Source organism: Meleagris gallopavo, chromosome 7, assembly GCF_000146605.3.
Source record: "Meleagris gallopavo isolate NT-WF06-2002-E0010 breed Aviagen turkey brand Nicholas breeding stock chromosome 7, Turkey_5.1, whole genome shotgun sequence".
NCBI lineage: Eukaryota > Metazoa > Chordata > Aves > Galliformes > Phasianidae > Meleagris > Meleagris gallopavo.
Genome location: NC_015017.2, coordinates 6,382,163 through 6,395,817, shown reverse-complemented (window position 1 = coordinate 6,395,817; position 13,655 = coordinate 6,382,163). Strand labels below are relative to the sequence as shown.

The window sequence follows — 13,655 nt, the reverse complement described above, 5'->3', positions numbered from 1 at the left end:
GATGGTTTTGTACTAACCACTGCGTCTCATTTTAATGCAGTGATGAGCATGAATTTGTGAATTGGGAAAATGTTACTCCTTCACGTTGCTATCTCACTAGCTTGGGGAGAAGGAGACGGTCCAAACAAGTGCCTGTTAAAAAGGCACACTTAGTGGTTCATGAATGAAACACAGCACACCTCAACTGCAGAATAGCATTGGGAAAACATGAGAGATCGGCTACTGAGAGAGACAAGTAGGAAGCTGAAGACTTGAATGATAACATACTGAAAAAATGGAACTGTATCAAGGTTACTGGAGTATAGAAATATATAGTGATGAGAAGGCTGATCTTTAGATCATGCAAGTGTTGTAGCCTAGCAGTGTATCTATCACAGGAAAAACTGCTTGCAATCAGGAAAGCCTGGTCTTCATTTAAGCAGACTAATGAACTCAGCTGGCCTGAAAAAGTAGGTCCTGTTTTGTCAGCAGTGGTTTGCTAGATGGCCTCTTATTTTTTGCTTGACTTCATTAGATTTGACTGCTGCAAGTTGTACTGATAAGAAGCAGTCACTGAAGATAGCTACAGTTTCCTGCCATCCCAATTGTGAATAACAACCATGCTGTGAATGTGGAGCTTCTATGAGCAGCAAAGCTGTACTTGTGCTCAAATTTCTTGGTTGTCTGTTCTTCTCCTTCTGGACATGTGCTTGTAATTTGTTTGCCTGACTGGTGAAGATCCCCAGCTTTTGAAGAGAAAATGGCTTTGCTCTCTACAACTACCTGAAGGGAAGTTGTGGTGAGGTGGGAGTCAGCCTCTTCTCCTGTGTCACTAGTGATAGGACTAGAGGGAATGGCTCACATTGTGCTAGGGAAATTTCTGGTTGGATATTAGGAAATATTACTTCTCTGAGACTAATCAGGTGGTGGAATGGGCTGCATAGGGAGGTGGTGGAGTCATTGTCCCTGGAGGTGTTCCAGAAATGTCTCAGTGTTGTACTGAGGGACATGGCTTAGTAGGATATTTTAGTGTAGGTAGACACCTATCCTTTAAGATAATCCTATTAAGATGGATTATCGTGTCTTTTACAACCTTCTGTGATTCTATACCAGCCGAACTGGGAAAAAATAAATTGCTGTTTTCAGATGTTGCTTGTGTTTAGCAGGGTCCAGGACACTTTGGAAGTTCACAAGCTGTGTTCTACCACAGGTTATTTGGTAATTCAGGAACAACTTGTTAGTCATTTTGTTCTTTTATGTGTATTAAAGTGAAATGGGTTGTATGAAGTACACAAAGCTAGCACAGGCATGCATTATATTGGAGTCACCCTCGTAAGCTGAGCCTGTAACAGGTGACTCCTGTTAGCTTGTTAGGAATGGAGGGTTTAATGTAGAAGTGTCTACAGCTGTGAAAGTGACTGCAAGCAGGTGACCAAATGGAGGTGGTACTGGCTTGATTTCTGAGATGGAGAAAGAAAGGCAATTCTGAAAAGTGAAGATAAGAAAAGAAATTATTTAGAATTTGAAGTTTTAGTTTTTCTGAACAAAAACTTAATTTCTAGTAAGTGGACCAAGAAAAATAAAGAAAGAAAATACAGCTTGTAAGTCTGTAACAATAGCTTCTGTGTGTGGAGCTAAAGGAGTGGCTAGGAATGCCTGTTAAAGTTGCTGGAGACGTTAGCTCTGTTTTTGTAATATGGAGCTTTTAGCACAAAACTATTTAATATTTAGTTTGTTTCAGCTGAATTCAGATGGGAGACCTATGGAGCAGGCTCTGTGTGATTCAAAATCTTTTAGTTCAAGTGTAGTAGTGAGAAGATGTTACCTATACTGTTAATAACTATAAATTGTGCTAGCAGACAATGAAAATCTAATGCCTTAAAAAAGCTAAGAACTTTTTAAAGTGAAAGTACACTTTGAAAGAAAACTGGTAATAAGATGTCTGATAACTTAATCATGGGATTTAATTTATATCCGAGAGCTTCAAAATTATTCCAGTGATAAGTTTTGAAGGAATATGTCCTTGGAGAAGTGTAAATTGGGGAATGTCTTAATTTTTCAGCCAGATAAGTAAAGCAGATGAGCAAAAATATTCTTTTGAACTTTGCAAGTAATTATTATGCTGAAAGATAGGTAAGATACCTGAGGATATAGGCTCCTGCTGGTTCAAAGTGTGATAAATGAAAACCCAGTGGAGAATTGAGCTTTAAAGTGGTATATATAAAGTTCTCTAACTTTCCCCTATGCAGACAGAAAGTAAATACAATCAGGCATATTCTTGTCTCTAAATTCAAGGCTGTGATTCTAGAAGAATTTATGCATGTATTGTGCACCAAATGTAGATGTAACATGAAGGTTTTCTGCCTATTAGTGCAGACATGAGATTTAGCATTTACATCATGGTCCCAATTTCTACTCTTAGGAACTATGTGGGATTGTGCTGCTGAAATGCTGACTCTGTGGGACTGCTCTTTGAAAAGCTTAGAGCTACCTTTTAATCCTGTGGGATAAGTTAACTGTGTAAACTGGGTGAATTTGAATTTTGAGGTGATTTGCAAATGGTATAATTCAGATGAGAAGTGCACAGAACAGTAACTGGTGATCTTTAAGATGCTTTTAGATGGGCACAAGAACTGAGAAAAGAGGAACTGTGAAGATGCTATGAGATGCTTCTCTTTTAACAAATAATCCAGCTCTGCAGTAAAGGAGCTCATGTTGTTAAGTTTGTTAACAGGCTGTTATTTTGAGAGAGAGTAATCAAATGTTACAAAAATTAGCAGTGAAGTATGATTATGTTACAAATGTGAATTTTAAGCCTGAGTGAAACTGTAGTGCAAATATTCAGTCACAGCTTGAACTGGTGATTAAGCACCTGGTGGGAAGGCAGGGCCAACCCAGGCGAGCTCAGGTGCATGCAATCTGAGTGATTGGAAAAGCTGGAGCCAAGATCCACCCCTTCCCAGACTCATTTAAGGGCTGGCAGCGGAGGCAAGGGGATCTTGCTAGAGATCTCTGCAAACCTGAGGCCTTCCAAGGGTAGGTAGATTCTTTTCTTTGTATCCTTAGCTGCTGTATTTGAGTAAGTCCTTAGTTGCTGCTGCCTAGGTTGTTGCTACTTTACTAGCATTTGTGTTTTCTTTCGTTTTCCAGTGTTACAAACTGTCTTGTGCAGGTATTCTCAGAAGCCTATGTAGACTAACTTAAATAGTTCTCTAAGCTCTCTTCTGAATATACCTGAACAACTTCTTTTCCAGGGCTTATTACTCCGTATAGGAATGAGACATAAAATACATGTTTTTGCTATTTCATTAGACTTCTTTCCTTTTTGTATCCCTACTCTTCTATACTTTTAGGAATTTACAAATGAGTTCCGTATAGTAAATGGAAATCAATTCTAAGTGTAACATCCATCTTTATGTGGAGAGCTGTGGTATTTACAACCTCAGGTGTTTAAAAAATTATCTTTACATGTGTTTGGTTAACTTGAAGACAGTGTTTAAATTTCTCTTCTAAATTTTTTTTTTAATAACCAGAAACTTCTTATTCATTTTAGACTACAGCTAGGATACAACGAACAGTTTCTGCGTGTTCCTTGCCTTTGAGCTTGCTGATTAGAACATAGAACATATGCTGGGTTTTCTCAACATCATGGAGTTCAGGTTTGTGTGGTAGGAGATGGATGGGATGCAATTCATAAGATCTCCTGATCTGTCAAGACAATTCCCTGTAGCTGAACACTTCTTGTGCCTGGTTACTGATAAAATATGGTTCTGTTCACTAAGAGTTAAGAACTCTATGGGAACTTCAATATGAGACTTGGCATAAACAATTGTTCTTTTTCTTTCTGACCTCCTCTGAGAAGGGGGGAGGGAAACTTTCTGGCATTTGGGTATTCTCTCAGTAGCAGACTTGGCACATTGTTTATTTGCACTTAGTTGATGTTTGAAAGGTTTCCTTTGCAGAATGTCTGGAAGCTCTTCTTTTCCTTTCCAAGCTTAGACTTTCTAAATGCTAATGATTCTCAAGTGAGAAAAGGGACTGCTCTGCCTTGTCCCTTCTTCTTCCCAGTCTGCCAGTGAGGAAGTAAACCTCTTAATGTGCTTTGAGCTTTCTTCCTGAAGCTTTGCCTGACCAGAATTTTGCTCTTATTACTTACTTGGTTAGCTGCATTAAGCATAGCTGTTCTTTCTTTTCTTTTCTTTTCTTTTCTTTTTTTTACTTCCTTGGAGTAGCCACAAAGAATACAAGTTGGTATTATGGAGAAATGTATTTTCCTTAAAGCTACCTTCTGTTTAAAATCAAGTGTGATCTAAACTAATGTCATGAATTAAATGTTTCTAAAGTGTGTATAAAAAACAAAGGTCTGAAAGAGATGTGAAAGTTCAGGAAAAAGAGTAGAGATTGAGTACAATCCCAACCCTTTTGAATTGGAATAATATACATGCCAAAAACTTACTAAGCATTTCTCTTTTTTTTCAACCAACTTAAGAAATTAGAGAATTTATCTTTAGTCTATTACATGTTTGTTAAAGCTCTGCAGATACTGTGAATAATAGAAGTACTCAAGAAAACACGTTACAAATGAACAAAATGGAAAATGCTTTCAAATTTGTGCTTAATGTTTTTTTCTGAATGAAATTATAAACAATACCATACGAACTGGGTGAAAACTGAAAAAAGGAGAGGGTTGTAAAGTAACAAGTTCTTAAGTAACAAATTTAGTATTACAAATACTTGTTTGTAAGTGACCTCTGCCTTGTTTCATATTGCTAGGACTAGTTGTCCAAAACAGTTGTAAAGCTTCTTGGCAGAACTTAAGTTTTTATATTAGGTGCTTGCATCTATTAATAGTGAAATTGTACAGTGAACAGATTATTACATTTCAAGTGTTGGCTTAAAATACGGAGCGGAAGGTACATTCTACATGTTTATTATGTGTGGCTGAACATAGTGATCATAGCCAACTAGTAAAACCAATTCCTTGTACACTTCATCTTGTTATAAGTTTAAAAAATGAAATATCATAGAATGAGTTGGAGCTAGATGATCTTTAAGGCCCCCTCTAGCCTAACTCCCCTGCCAGGTGCAGGGTTGCTAATTGACTGGATCAGAGTGAGGAGGGTCTGATTAAACCAGCTGTGAATGACTCCAGAGACAGAGCACTCAGAACCTCTCTGGGCAGCTTGTGCCAGGGCCTTGCTGCTCTCTGAGTAAAGAATTTCTTCCTAAAACCTAACCTAACTCTCCCTTCTTTTAGTTTAGAGCCATCCCCTCTTGTCCTATTACTATCAGGTTGTGTAAAAAGTCAGTCACTCTGCAACTTGTAAGCTTCTTTTTAGTACTGGAAGGTTGCGGTGAGGTCTCTTCATAGTCTTCTCCAAGTTGAATAAGCCTAATTTCCTCAGCCTTTCATCATTGGACAGGTGCTCCACAGCTTTGATCATCTTCATGGCTCTCCTTTGGATCTGATATTTAATAAGGAGAATACATATGATAATGAGAACCTAGTTCAGCTCAAAATGTAATTAAATCCCCAGCTGTGTATTTGCTATGGATTATTCAATGTGGAATGCTCTAGTAAGTAACACTTAGGTTTTTCTCAACTCGTGTAAAAAAATAAAAAAAAAAAAAAAAAAAAAAGAGCCAAGTACTTTAAACTGTTGTCTCACTTAGTAATATGTTAAATTGTGGTGCTAATTTCATGGTGCCTGGCATGAGGAACTGAAATATTGCTTAAAAAGGGCTCAAGTCAAACTGTACTGCCCTGCATAATACTTTTTAATGGTGACTTTCTGTTGCAGCTTGAGCAACAGCACTGAGAAGTGTGTAATTCTCTGCTGTGGCAACAGTGCCTCTGGACCAGTGATGCCCTGCCTGATATGAGGAAGCCTAATGCCTTTCCTGCTGTCATCAAAAATATAATGTCCTTGTGCTGAGCTCTTCATGTGACAAGTGAAAAGTATATGCAAAACAAACTTGCTGTATCAGTACAGTAAATCAGTGAGCAGTTGTCAGTGGCTTCCTGACCAAAGATCTAAAAACTGAACTCTCAAAGAGAGGAAAGCAATATTTTCTTTAAAAAAATAGTGAAATGTTAAATAATATTGCAGAAAAGTTTTCCAAACCTAGAAGTGGCAGTTAATTTATACTGAAAGCAAGAATAAGCATGAAAGCTGAAATAGGGTCTGTTTCAGTATCCTGGTAATGTTCTCCTTTGTTCATATTTTTTTACATAAGTGTAGGCTTACATTATGTAGGAAATAGCGTTCAGTTCTATGGGAAGGGTTGCATGGCTATAGGGTTTTGGTATTTTCAATTTCCATTTGATAAAACATTGGTGGTGTTGAGGCTTGAACCATTTCTTGTGACTGATGGAGAAAAATTATCTGATTGGATGCTTAATTTGCTCAGTTCTTTACTTATGCAGCTGTTACTTAACAGATTGTTGGACTTGCACTCCTTTTCATAGAGCGTGCTGAATACTCAATTCTGAGGTAGTCTTCTTAGTATGAAAGGCTATCTTATATAAATTTTGCTACATAGGTTATTTTAAGATGTTAGCTTGTGGGATAATCTTTTCCATGCTAACACTTGGGAAGAGTTTTACCAATAAAATTGACAATTTCAAGTCTATGGGAAACTTGCAATATGTCTCTTAAAGCTGTTTAAAATGCATCTTGTTTTTTGGTTGAGGATGGTTGTATTTGAAAAACTTAAGAACTGATTTGAGTGGCTGATAACTCTTTTGGAGTGCAATCACAAAATGGAGATTTGTGAAAATCTCTCAGTAGCACTTACCGATCAGTTGACATGAATACTGGAAAATAGAGAAGCTGTAGCATGAGTAAGATCGAAGTCATTTTCCGTATTATAAGATCCTTTACTCTTTAAAGTTGAATGCAAATGCTTTAAGCAATAATATAATGTTAAGTGTTCATAAGGATTATCAAACATATCTGGGAATGCAGTGGTCTCTTCGGCTTTCTTCACGCTGCACTTCAAATCATCAGTTTGAGAAATTTCTGTACTTTGAGTCATGACTGACTTCTAAAGTTAATATGCAGCATAATGAAAACCAAATTTTTATTTTTACTAATTTTATCAATCTGTGAAATAAAACTTGATGAGCGAAAAGTTATTTTCTTATTGATTTAGACTTTTTTCTATCCATACTGTAGTTCTTTGACAATTGGCAATAAGACATGCAAGGCAATTGCTTTTGTCATAAGAGTTTTGTTGAATTGAACCTACTCACCAGTGCTTGTGATGAGGTGACTTTCTGGTCAAATAAATTGAGTTTTGAATTCAGCCTGAACTTAGGAAACTGATTAGGTACTGCAGAAATACTTATCGTCTGAATTTGTTTGATTTGCCTTGGTATTTCAAGATGTTCTACAAGTCTCCTAAGCTGCTTTAGAAGGAAAAGTGATCCTGTTGAAAAGAGGTAGTTCCTCTGTGTATGCTTGGTGCTTTTTTTTGTTGCATCTTTCCACAGTGAAAGATGTTAAAAATAATCTTTTTTTTAGGTAGGAGTAGTTGAACATGTTGGCAGAGGAAATAAACTCAAATCTGGTGTATTTTGCAATAAGGAAGTGTACCATCCTTTCCAGACTCTCTGGATATCTTCCTAGGGGTTAAAAAAATAAAGATAATTTCTAGCTGAGTTCTATTAAGCTGGTTATTTTTAGCTTGTTCCTTCCTAAGTTATCGTGACACCATGATGTATTCAAGGTCAGTTCATAGGATATATAAAGTTACTTCCATTTGATTGTATACTTGGCGATTAGGGTTGTTTTCACTTCAAATTTCATTACTTAATGAGAGAGGTGAAGATGCAGATCCTCAGTTTCCTGTTTTGGTCAGCATTATGTTATGGTCTGAGAATGACATGGTCTTCTCAGAATATGCTTATTTCATCATCAGTTTCACAAACCTGTCAATTTATGGATGCAGTAGAAGGAAACTTAAATGATAAATGAAAATGCCCCTTAGGAAATTGTTTTTCTGTATGTAAACAGCTTATGTGTATTTACTGACCATATCCATACAAATTTTCCAGTAAGTGTTGTGTATTATTAAATCCAAATTAAACAAAATATTATATTAGAGTCTCAACCTGTCTGTAGTTAAAAATTAACTTCCTAACCAAGATTTCTCAGGACAGGTAGTTAAAACAGTTAATAAATCTGTGTTCTATGACAAGACTTGACACTGGCTAGCTTTGCCCAAGTTATATGAAAAATTGCATTGCTGGCTCAGCTCTTGATGTGTCCTTGCAGTTAAGAAAACTCAAATCTCTTAACTCAGTCTGACAGTATTGCTGAAATGACTGTAACTTTGGGAATACACATATTTCTTCATACAAGAGACACTTCATTTTTGGTAATAGATGGCCTGTAAGTTCAAACTCTATTTCTATAGCAATGAGGACTTGTGATACAGGCCAGACTTTCTGAATGGCAATGAGGTGATGGGGACTCTAAAAGCCTCTCTGTTATGACTTACCCGTCAAACAGTGAAACCTCCAGCAGCCTTCTTTGTCATGACACTTTCCTTACTGACAATTGTAAACTAAACATAAAAATGAGTTTAAGGATTTCTGTTTCAGCACAGGTTTCTGAGAAATTAACAGGTTTGAATTGCATAACTGCATTTCTAAAAAGATGGCAGGGCATAGCTTGGTACGCAGCTTCAGGCTTCTAACCTTAAATCTAACTCTTAAAAATGACTCATTCTGTTCTGTTGTACAGTCGCCTGTATGAATAGTGATATTTAGTTCGCAGTTAGGTAAAATAGCATCTTTTACAAAAGGATGACTGATTAGCCAGGTAAAACCAGTGCAATAACTGACTGGTTGCTGAAAATTATGGGAAGTTAGTCAGTGCTGCTTAGAAAATTGAAAGCTAGTGTGTAGTTTGTGATATTGCTAATATTAACTCACTGGATGATCATGGCTATAACACAGTTATTCCTTCATATTGAGAAATGTGAGGTAGAACACATCTCTGGAATTATGTTTAAAGTCATACTGTAGATTTGAGTAGCTTGTGCTGCTACAATAATATTTCCAGTTGATTTGTGTGACATAACTTTTTTCAGCTAATCAGTGTGTGTAGATCTTTTGTACTTGAAGTAAATTGAGGAAAAGCACTGTTACTGAAAGCCTTTTGATTTTAGGTTATCAATGCTTACAAGGGTAAACAGTCGACTGTTTTTTGCTTTGTTTTCAGTTGAGGATACTAGTTTGTATTCACAAAGGAAGCTTGTTACTGAGCATCAAAGAGCAAGTTTATTTTAACGTGCCCTTGACAAATTAATGTTTATTTTAAAAGATTCCTGCACGGTAATGTCTCTACTAATAATGATTCTGGAAACAAATCAAACAATAGAAGATTTGAGAGGCATCGCTGAATTAGGAAAATTCTGGTAAATGCTACCTTTTGTTCTCTTTGACAGAGGTTAATGATCACCTAATGTTATCTATAATATAGAAATGACTGAACAGTTTTTTGAGTTGTTTAAAATATAGTCTGATGCCAGGAGTTGGAAAAACTAAGCTAATGGTCAGCTTTGCCTCATTTAAAAATGAAACAAATTCTCAACCTCAAACTTGGATTCATTTCTTAATTAGTTTAAAGTTAATGATTTAGGAAGCCCTCTACCTTGATGCTTCTGTCTTGGTCCTCCTGTGATAAGGATAAGAGAATCTTGGCATATGCCTGGTCAGCATTTCCTCTGATGTATGGCAAGTTTTAAATTAAATTACAAGAATATTTTGTTGCAGGCAAGGCCATTATAGCTTTATCTGTCCTTAGGAATTTCATGTCACAGCTCGGACATAAACATAAGAAATAAAATGTATATTTATATCTTAGTAGTTTTGTACCTCAGTAACTTAAGATTGGTCAAAATAATGTAGCAGAAATAAAAATAAATACGCACCTTACACTTTTTCCAATATTTTATGCTGCATCAAAACTTGTTTGTGGCTTCTCAAGTTACGTTACTGGCTATGTTTCAGTGCAGTGAAGAAAGCTGTAAATTTTACGGTAGTAATCCTGTGGTATATGTAGGTCAAAGTATTAAAAGACCAGGTAGATGTTCGATAAAAGTGTTTTTTGAAAAAAATGCAAGGTATTTTCCTGCCTGCATTTGGATGGTTGTGGAGTTTCTAGTTTGTTTATAAAATCTTTTTAGAAAGCAGTTATTCAAATGTTTAAATTCCTGAGTGCAAGTTTATGCCTTTGAGGTAATGAACAGGGCATGACTAATTTCTAGCAATTTGGACTAAGGGCCGTATCCTAGAGGGATAAAAGCTCTGATGAAAATGTTGGTTTTAATCAGCCTATCCACTGCTTGATGTTGAAATTACAGCAAAGGTCTTGGGCTTGGCACTCTTAGTCCTGTCAGACTTCATCTGTATGATTTTTCTGTAAGGTAGCCAACCATTTCTAGTCCTCCCCACTAAAAAAGAAAATATATTCTGCGAGTCTTTATACAGAGACTATAGAAACTAATTATATGTGACTTAATTTACTGCTTTTAAATTTGGTTGGGGTAGAAATAAATAGCCTGTATGCATTCATCTTTGAGGGCTGTACGTATAGGCATGCTTGGAACTGAAAGACTACTTTTGTCACTTACGCATGTATCCTGTATCAGTTTGTCAGGTAGGCTGAGTTATATAATGGAAATGCCTATGAAGCAAATTTATTAAGCTTGTGTGCTTTTTAGTTTAAATGTGTATATAAATTTATGAAATCTTATTCTTTTTAGCTGTAGAGAAATTAGTTATTCCACTTCTAGGTTGGATAATATGAAGTTTTTCATTCAGAGGGTCGTGACACTGGAACAGGTTGTCAAGGAGGTTGTGGATGCCCCATCCCTGGAGGCATTCAAGGACAGGCTGGATACGGCTCTGGGCAGCCTGGTCTGGTGGTTGGCGACCCTGCACATAGCAGGGGGTTGGAACTAGATGATCATTATGGTCCTTTTCAACCAAGGCCATTTGAGGATTTTGGGATAATTTTGTTGAAGTTCCTGTATTGATAGCCCTTGAGTAATGTCAGAATTCTACTGGAATGTGCCCTGATGCAGGGAAGAGTTAGGCTGATTTTAAAAAGGAAGTGATTTGCATTATTTCCTCAAATTCCGTGTTATTTTTCAGACATCTAAGTCCGTGCAGGAGGTTGGTGAGGAAAAAAAAGGAATAATTAGTCATTTTTAATACAAGGATAGCAAAGCTGTTCTGAGGAGTTTCATAAAGTGCTGATAAACACTTCTGTGTATATCCCTAAGTGTGTTCTCTGAAGCTACAGCACTCTGATAGATGTGTTCATGTGTTAACTTCTTTTCAGGAAACCTAACTTTATAAGTTCCGAACTTGCACTGATACAAAGAAGCTGAAGTGTGTATATGATTAATAGATAACAAGGTAAAAGAGCTTGGTAGGAATATCCATACTAAGATAAACGTAGGTTATACCATGATAACATGACAAAAATAGTGACTTCTGTCAGATACTATTCATTTTTAATAACAATGCCAGCAATTATTGTCTGAAAGTAAAAGAGACCAATAATGCAGTTGAGTTTTCTATACTACTTTGTTCTTGTTCCTTTATTTGAAGAATTGGGAGATTTGTGATGTTTTCCTCCTCTATAATATGGATACTCCTTGTAAGAAATTGTGGCACTTAACCTGATTGTCTTTTCAATTATGGAGGAGTAAAAAAAAAAAAAGCAACTTAAATCAAACAACCCAGTCGCTCTTTTTCATATGCAGTGTGTGACAGCAACCATTTCTGTGTTTTTATTAGTTTGCCTCCAAATATTCTGAATTCTATTCCTAAAGTACCAAGAGTAATTACTTTCAATTTTCTTCTCAAATCTTTCCTTAATTTAAGTAATAGTAGTTGATTTTCTTTATTTTAAAATGGAACACAAATATTGTTCTCAATATTCTGTTCATTGACAAGTTAATCTTCAAGGTTCTTCACTTAAAACATTTAGTCTAATTTATTTTGCTCAGTTTCCTTCCCTTCTCTGCTGTAACCAATAAAATAAGCTTTCGTTAATGCCTTTGCAAGAAAGTTAGAATTCAGTTCCTCAGATTTGTCTTTTAAGATATTGTAATCAAATATTTTTAGCTAGTTTAAGAGCAATTTCAGCAATAAGTTGCTTGAATATTAAGATTAGCACTAGCTTGTTTGGTACATGCTATTGTGGGTTTTTTGTGTGTGTAGTTGCTATCAAGGATGGCTGTAATGAAGTTAGACCAGAGTTATGTGGCTATGAAGTGATGCCATATTATGCAATGTTTCTACAGAAATAAAATTCTTGTCATTGTTTATTGTTTTTGCAGACAGCTCATGTTATGAAACCTACAGTGACATCTTTAAATCGTATGACTTTTTAGGGATGTGTTTTGAATGTATCTATTTAAATGATTTTGACTTTGATTGGTTTTTGGAAGATGGGTTTTGGCTGCTTTGCCTCAGATTCTTTTTAACCTGAGCTTAAAAAAAAAACAAAAAAAAAACTTTTACAGTACTGCTACTTGATTTCTGCTGACTCTTTCACTTTGTGTGACTGCTTTAATGCTCTTTGAAGGTAGGGCTGGATAGATGTATTCTAGGTTTAAGTAAGTCTAATCCTATAAAGACTGCAAAAGAATCAAAAGAAGACAGTGAAAGCAACACAGTTATCCAGGCAAGATTAAAGTAACTGTAGGGATCAATGAAAATGTACTGGTAGTGTTAGAGCTGTAATCATTTTGCTAACTTATTATAAACTGGAATGCAGGCCAAGATCATACTTCATGAGGACAAACAAACCAATGGAATCTTTTTTCTCAAAGGAAATGTGAGCTAATGAGTCACTAAAAGAAACTGATGGTACTTGCCAAATTACAGGTACTGTTCTCTTCCACAGATGGCTCTGAAAGTAAATTGCTAATACTGGTGTACAGATAACTTGGTGAATGATACACAAGAAATCTATTAGTGGGGATCATTTTCTTTTCTAATGTCTTTAGTCTCTGCCAGGGTAAACATTTGCGATAATGAATGATGTTATGCAAATGCCACCACAGTAGGCCATTCCTTTCAAGTCAGTGTCCAGGAAGGAAAAGGAAGAGTCCAAGTAGGCTTCCCACTTGATGAGCTTCCTTTATAATTACGCTTCAGCTATATTTCGTGCTTTGTTCCATAGTCATACTGACCTAGCCCTGCTAAAGAGTGCCAACTTAGAATCTATTGTCTAAATGCTGCGTTCACTGCAGTGATATTTGTTGGCTTTTTGACAACGTCGTGAACTTGGTGAACAAGTTCGGTGAAGTCTCTGAGCAGACTGCTGATTTTTTTCAAGTAGCTCAAAAATTACCTTTATATCTTAAAGTGTTGCTGTACCTGCTGTTATTTTTTTTGTGTGTGAGAGGATTTTTTTTGTTTGTTTTTCCTAGTTCTCAAGAACATACAGAAGTTTGCGTAAAAGCAGTTTTAAGGACATTAATGTCATGGTAGATGTGCTTCACTGTTTCACCCAAAGTTGAAACCTTTCAAAACATGAGTGATGAGAAAATGTGTTGCAATACCAATGTTCTGGCAAGGTAGCAGTGAGGTAGTGGAATGCGGGTAACTCTTAGTTCTTTCTTCAAATTTCTACTGACACCTCTCT

At 36.2% G+C, this 13,655-nt stretch overlaps 1 protein-coding gene across 1 annotated transcript in view; it reads left to right on the top strand.

Annotated features, from left to right (window-relative positions):
- The first annotated feature begins 2,869 nt into the window (after positions 1 to 2,869).
- Positions 2,870 to 13,655, top strand: part of TFPI (tissue factor pathway inhibitor) — a 148,839-nt gene continuing 138,053 nt past the window's right edge. The window contains exons 1-2 of the mRNA XM_031554130.1: positions 2,870 to 3,015; positions 3,533 to 3,638. The gene's annotated coding sequence lies outside the window, so the exon portion shown is untranslated. The remainder of the gene's footprint in view (positions 3,016 to 3,532; positions 3,639 to 13,655) is intronic.